Source organism: Hakea prostrata, chromosome 3 (assembly GCF_041222555.1).
Source record: "Hakea prostrata isolate BN-2017 chromosome 3, UWA_Hpros_2, whole genome shotgun sequence".
NCBI lineage: Eukaryota > Viridiplantae > Streptophyta > Magnoliopsida > Proteales > Proteaceae > Hakea > Hakea prostrata.
In genome coordinates, this window is record NC_142602.1 from 49394360 (window position 1) to 49402222 (window position 7863).

Consider the following 7863-nt stretch of genomic DNA (forward strand, 5'->3'; position numbering starts at 1 on the left):
GAAGAAATAAAAGTTCCCATGACTAATCCAATTGCTACTCACAAAAGATTAATTTCCGGTATAACAGAAGATCATTTTGAAGCTACATATATATAGGCAGCCAAGTCAAATCAAGTCATCATAAATGTATAAAATATAACAGAAGATTCAAGTTATCAGCCTCTTGCAAGAATATCGACCTCAAGTTACACAAGAAACGATCAAAAAGTGCAGAGTTTAATCAATTTTGTACAAGCAACATCAATTTAATTAAGTTAATCAAAGAAATGGAAAAATTCTAGCTTTCTACTGTCCAAATCACACTATTAAAGAGCCGTAGCAGCAGTAGGTACAAAGCTTAATTCAGAAACAGGGAGCTACACTAGCTCAATAGTTGGGCTGGCACAGCAGAGTCATCCACACCCTTAGAGCGAGATGACAGAGACGAGGTGAGAGACCTTGAGAGCAGAATCCACAACCAAAAAGCTCTTTGGTAACCTTGCTCGAACTACAACGCAGAATCCACAACCAGAGGTTAGGGTAAGCCCTAATTTCACCCGAATCCGAACATAAATTACTGCCGAAAAAGGACTAGACAAAAACATACCACGGGCGAGGGCAGTCACAGATGCAAGGGCTCCTCTTCTGGCGAAATCAGTTGATGCTCTTCTTCAACCTCCAATACAAAGCAGGCAGACAAACTTGGAGAGTCCAGCAACCCAGATACTTAAGCGAGACGAGACAGAGCCAAAGTGCCGTTGATGGAGGGGCAGAGAGACGAGAAAGAGCAGAGAGAGACGACAGAGTCGAGAGATGGACAGAGACACGAGAGAGACGAGAGAGAGACGAGAGGGGCTTATCTAGGGCTACCAAAGTGCCGTTGAGAGATGACCGTTGAGAGACGAGCAACCAGAGTGCAGAGAGACGAGAGAGAGCAGAGAGAGACGACAGAGTCGAGAGATGGACAGAGACACGAGAGAGACGAGAGGGCTTATCTAGGGCTACCAAAGTGCCGTTGAGAGACGACAACCAGAGTGCAGAGAGACGAGAGTGATGAGGAGCTTTGAGGGCTTTTAAGGTTATCGTGAAATTACATCGATAACCCTAATCAGCGTCACGGGCCTCATTGTGCCCCGCATTTTTACACAGAATCCACTTCTGTGCTAGAGCTTCTCTACACATAGAGGGAATAAATTTAATGATGCCCATTGCCTCTGGTTCGACATACATTTGTAGAACCAGCACATAAAATCCGAACCGGTTTACCATACAATTCTGTCCTTTCCACCATACTCACCTAAGCTTGCAAAGGCCATTCCCAAGGGCTTTACTACCTAAACACCTTGAATTGCCTTGGTATCGCCATTATGATATATGATGCAAATCCCTATAAAAAGCCAAGGCCTTCACTCCTTTTTAGCTTCTGAAAAAGATTTTCCCATTTGACCCGATGCACTCCCTTGAAAGTGCTGACAGCTCCACTTAAAGCATGACATGTAGAAGAAGACAGACAAAACATAGACATAGCATTACTTGGAAGACTAAGAGGCAACAGGTGAAAGAAGGCTATTCTTCCAACCGGCAGGCTTATTGTGAGCTGTTTTGAATATAGGGATAGAGCTTTCTTAGATACACCAAACTCAGAGGGGGCATTCCTTCATACTTGCCAAGGTTGCTGACCTCAGGAACACCCAAAAAGAGATTGCAAACATCACTTCTAAGGATATGTGGGGTACTAGAGCTGAAGTATATACTTGGTTTCTATTGATTAATTTCTTGTCCTGAGACAAGGCTATACTCATATAGAATTCTAGACATAGCCCTAGACTCATCTATGTAAACCTTAGAGGGAAAAAAGGAATCACAGCAAAAATAAATGAGATGTGCTAGGACCTGATCTGCTAGACTTATAGGCAGAGATAGAACCACAAGAATTAGCTCATTCCAACTATTCCAACATTTACTTTCGCCTAGACAAGGCTATTTTTCTGGATTCATTATTTATTCTGTGGAACGTGCATGCATATTGTGGCATAGCTTTTGAATTCGAGTCTTTGTTTTTGGGGAGTATTATTTCTGCAAAATATACTATTAAGAAGTTTTTGAAATGATTGACCTTTCTATAGGATACGGTTATATGCATCAGAGATTTTGAAAATGTAGTATATGTTTTTATACTATAGGAAAGGTAGTGTTTGACGTTTTATTTATGTGCAAGGATATTATAGGTCCCTGTGTATTCTGGGTGCTAGTGTAGTAGTATATAAAGTAACTGTTTCAATTATAATTTTGAATTACTAACTGCACGGTAAATATGAATGCATTTATTGCACCCTCTAAGGCACACAAAAATAGATAAGTCAGTTGTCAGCTTTTCATCCTGTGAGTCTGTGACCATATTGAATAAGAAGGTGGCCTCAGATTTTGGAGGATGCTGTCACAGTGTCAAATTGCTAAACAATAGGAAATCACACTCCTATGGTTTGAGTACACATATGAGCATCCATTTTTACAGGTACCATAGTGTTGAACTTGACATTCATATTCCATCCATCCAGCGTCATGCAGGCCACAAAAATGTATGCTTTTATGTTAGGTAGTTTTGGGTCAGAGTTTAGTAAAAATTAATGAAAAAATATATGCTGAAACAGGCATAATCTGAACTTGCTAAAGAACTTGTTTATTTGTCTGTCTATTTTTTATTTATTAATTTGTGGAAAGGGAAAGTCGGACAGGATGTTGTGAAATTTTGTTTTAATGCTGTTAAAATTTTCATCGGTTCTCATGCTTGCAATTGCTTCCTTCCTAACTAGTTGTTCAGTGTTTGATCATTCACATGGATTTACTATGGTTGACCAAAAAAAGGTCTACTGTAGTACATATGTGTCTGTGGTACTTCCAGTGCTCTCTATTTTTATTTTTAATTAGGCAAAATTGATGCAGGTTTTTTCTTATCCGTTTTTGAAGATTATAGTTAGTTTATTCTTCAGGATCTGTGTGTATGTTATTCCATTTAGATGGTATTTAGGCTGATATTTCATTCCACAGAGCAACTTCAGAGATGAATCACCCTTGGCAGTCTACTGTTCCTCCAACTAATTCAACTGCCAGCATGATGGATGTTCCCTTTGTAGTCTTGGAATCAACTCCTTCATCAACCTATCCTCCTCAGACATATTTAATGATGCTTTGGAGCAAATGAGTAAGCCCAGCAATTCTGGAAACAAAATATTTGGATGTTCAACTCGTAATGGGATGGTATCAGATGATATGGATCCTCTTGATAGCCTGGGGAAGTCGGTACCCATGTTTTCATCTGAGATGAATAACAAAGGGAGGGAAAAATCCCTAGCATGGATGAATCTACTGTAAAGATGTCCAAAGACACTTCACAGATGAAGGTGCCTGTTGACAATTATCTGGAATCCCATCAAACCTTTTTTGACATCCCCAGTGTTTCATCACATTCTAATAAAGCTGCTGGTCATGCTGGTTCTCGCACTAATTTTGTAAATGCTGATTCTAATGAAACAAGTTCTTGGGTAGACATGACCCCAACATCTGAAAAAAATTGGCAGATGTTGATGATGTATGGTTAATGGTCTCTGAGATCTCTCTTCTTACACAACCTACAAGCTCTCCACCTCCTTCACAATCTCCTCCTAAACCTGACACAAGTTTTGAAAGGAGATAAAGGATCTTTTGCACCTGTAAGTACGAAGAAAGTTAATGATGGCCTCCACCTTCCCACATTCCACTAAAAACTTCCATAGTCCTGGGACAGTTACCGATTCAGCGAAGAGTTCTGGTGTCTCTTCAATTGATGAACTGGAAGACTTTGCCATGGGTAGATCCCGAAGTAATGGTGATGAACATGCTGATAGTCTATCTAGTGAAGAAGGCATAGAGACAAACTCTGCTGCTGCTGCTGTATGAAGGAGGCCATGGATAGGGCTGAGGTAAAGTTCAAGCATGCTAGGGAAGTTAGGGAGAGAGAAGTTGCAAGGGCTGCAAGAAGTAGGGAAGCAGTCCAGCAAGATGCTCAAGAAAGAGAACTTAGAGAGAAACAACAGAGATCAGATCATGAAGGAGAGAGAGAGGGAGAAAGAAAGAGAACAAAGGAGAATTGAGAGGGAGAGTGAAAGAGCTCGGGGAGATTGAAATGGAGGAAGAAGGGGAGACAAGCTGTGGAGAGGGGCTACCAGAGAAGCCCGTAACAGAGCAGCTGCTGAAGCTCACCTGAAAGCTGAAAGGGCTCAATCTGATGCACGTGAACGTGCTGCTGTTCAGAGGGTACAAGCTGAAGCTCGTGAAAGGGCAGCAATGGAGGCAAAGGAACGAGCAGAAAGAGCAGCTGCAGAAGCACGGGAGGGGAAGGCACGAGAACAAGCTGCTGTAGCAAGGGCTGAAGCAGAAGTACGGCGTAGAGAGCAGAACGAGACGGAACGTGCGGTATGCCTCCCCCCTTCCCCTCAACAACAACAAAAAAACCAAAAAAAAAAAACCCCAAACCGCTTCACTTTTTCCCACATGTTAACTATAGAATACGTATGTGTTGTTCATTTACATTGATCCATTTGAAGTCAACTTTACAACAGTTTCTTCTATAGTCTTTTTTTTGTTACCAATTCTTCTTGTTTAGGGAAAAGCACTAGCTGAGAAGAATCAGCGCGACCTTCAAACTCAGCGGGACCAAGCAGAAAGAAGTGTAAGTCTTTTATTTCAAAACATGTTATATGGAGTTGTACATCTGTGAGGTTTTTAAAAAAAAAATCAAAACAGTAATCTTTTTTCCTCTGAATTATGTGATTTTTATGTCTGTCTACATTTTCTTCAAGTGACTTAAGTTTATGTATTCGTATCTTCATGAATTTCAGAGGATTGCTGAAAAACTGGACATTGAGATTAAGCGTTGAGGCTGCGGGTAAGGAACGCAATCTGCTTTCTCTTCTATCAACATTGCAATATGTGAGTTCATGTACATTGTACTCCATGTTCTATTTTATGTTTTGCACTTCCCTGTCCTGTAGTTGTTTTGGTTTGGATCCAATTATGTATTTGAAAAGTGTTGTTTTATGCTTCTTAAGGACAATTCTTGTTCTACCCCAAAAAAAATAAAAAATAAAAATTAATAATGAGGACAGTTGTCACAATTCTTATTGATCTGACATCTACAAAGTATCTTGTTCTTTGGAGCAAGTTCTGGAGCAAGTTTTGATGTAGTATGTCTTGATGAAATAGCCACATGTGAAGTCTTTGCTCTAGTTATTTTATACTTAGGTAGAAATTGGGAACATAAGAATGAATATATATACTTTTTGGATGAATAAGAAATTATATTAAAGATCCGTAACCAAAGAGAAATACAGAGAGGGAAGAAAAAAGAAGGGGGGGGGGGCAAAGCAAGCAGTCAAGGAAGCGATCGAAGCGAGGATCTAAGACTCCAGGAATTAACAATCAACCTATTCCTTGGAGAGTCAGAAAGAGTGGGCGGGGAATAGAAGATAGCCTAGAAAAAACATCAAAATAGATGGCATTCCAAATCATGATTTGGGATCTAGATTTGGGAGTCCATCTTCTCATGGCATTCCCATTATAAGTGATGAACAAGAGTAACAAAGACTAGCTTCCCCACTTCGATCACAAATCGAGGAGCCGTAGAAAGTTCTTAGGATCCAATTCCAATCTTGAGCAAAACCATAAACACGCCTCGATCTAGGCCAAATAACAAGAAGGGCTAAACTCTGTATAGATCCGGAGAAAGGGCAGGAGAAAAAGATGTGGTCAAGGTCTTCAACACTGTTCCAATAGAGGATACAACTTGGATTGGCAGATGTGGCGACTGATGAGGAAAGACTGTGTAAGTAGGGCTAGGTTGAGGGATCTCCAAAGGGTGAGGGAGTGGCAGAGGATGTGGCCTTTGAACCAAACTAGATGGGCCCAAGGACCGGGGAGGTGGATTTAAGGAGGTTCCAAGCGTAGGTGGCGATGGAAGGTATTAGTATGGGGATGGGGACCAGAGCTTCGGTATCTTAAAGCAAAGGAAGAAAAGGGAGGGAGGGAGTTCTAAACTTGTGTGAGACTAGGATGGGAAGGGGACCAGAGCCATTAGAGATAAAAGAGGAGAGAGGGATAACTATGGGAATGTGGGACTCATAAACGCTTTGGGGACCAAGGAGAGAGAACAAAATACCCATCGGATGCCGTGGATCAAGCTAGAAGGAAGTGGAGGATCCAGAGGAGATTTGGATAGAGATAGCGTAAAGAGCACGAGGCCTGCAGAGTTAATAGCTTTTTCCGCATTCCCGTTTTGAGGAGATATGAGTAGACCCAAGAGACCCAAATGGAGTCATGCTTGGAGGCAATTTTCCAAATGAGCTTGAGGAGACAGGCCAAAATCATGTCATAAATCCTACGGATACCAAGACCACCTTTAGTTTTAGGCCGACAGGTGGCAACCCAACTGATAGGGCAAAGAAAACGAGAGGTTTTGGCCCTTCCAAAGAAAAGCAGAGAAGAGGGATTCCGTGGTATGGATGCTAGATATGGAGAGAGGGAAGATACCACACCAATAGAGATAGGAAGATTGGAGGATCGAACGAATGAGAACCACGCGACTAGCAAAGGAGAGGAGCTTGCCTTTCCAAAGTTGAAGTTTTTTCCCAATGTGGTCAAGCATAGATGAGCAATGGTGATGAGTGAGCCTACTAGGGATAAGGGGAGGCCTAGTTAGGTAACGGGGAAGGAGCCAAGTTTGAAACCAAAAATTTGCAAGAGGGAGGATCCGAAGAATCGAGGAGATGCCCGAGAGAAATCTCAAGGTTGACCTTCGGACTGCATGACAAGGATTCAAAGAAGGAGAGAGGGAGAGAATATTGAGATAGAGACGTGGTTAGCTTTAGAGAAGATCATGAGATCATCGGGAAAGCAAGATGGGTAAGCTTTCAGGGCTTTCCCCTTGGGATGGGAGAAATGAGAAGTTGATCACTTTTGGATTAGAGGAGATGGGATAAGACTTCCAGAGTCTGCTGTGAAAAGATATGGAGAGAGCGGGCATCCTTGACGGATCCCTATTCGAGAAGGGAAATAGCTAACGGGAGAGCCATTGGTGTTAATGGAATAATGGGGAGAAGAGATGCAAATCTCAATCCAATAGACAAAAGGAGGGAATCCCATGGTGGAGAGGACCTCACGATAAAATCCCAAGAGATAGAATCAAAAGCTTTATGAAGGTCAACCTTAGGAGGGCAGCTGGGGAGTGGGAAGAATTATCGAAACCTCTAACAATTTCAAAAGAGGATAATGTTGTTAGAGATACTACGGCATTGAAATAAAAGCTGATTGATTAGGGCTCACGCGGGAGGGCAAGACGCAGCTCATTCAGTTGGCAATGATTTTGGAGATGAATTGTAAAGAAGATTATAGAGGGAGATGTGGCGTGAATCAAAGTGGGAGGAAGCTCCATGCTTTTTTGGGGGGGATGAGGCAAAGGAATGTTTGGTTAATGGAGGTAAGCTGGGATGGATTAAGAAAGAATTACGGATGGCATGAACAAGGTCATTCTCAGTGAAATCCTGAGGCAGTATGGAAGAAACCCGTACTAAATCCATCGTGTTGGGGCTCGATTAGATTTCCTCCGAGGAAGGAATGGAGCAAAGAGAATCAAGGAAGGAGGGATCAATGAATTTATTTAAGGTGAGCGGAGGGAAGAGGGGGCATAGAGGGGGGGGAGGAGTGAGAGAGGAGCCTAGGAAGAAAAGGAGATAACTTCAGTCTTAATACTAGGAGGATCATAGATACGTACCACTACTAGTAAGAAGACAAGGAAAGGAGTTGTAGTTGAGGCGACCCTTGAGGCGAGCTTAAGATTGATGAAAGTAGGCA

General features: G+C 42.0%; 1 pseudogene; it reads left to right on the top strand.

Moving 5' to 3' along the window:
- Positions 1 to 2916: 2916 nt before the first annotated feature.
- LOC149022400 (uncharacterized) lies at positions 2917 to 4431 on the top strand (annotated as a pseudogene).
- The last annotated feature ends 3432 nt before the right edge of the window (positions 4432 to 7863 follow it).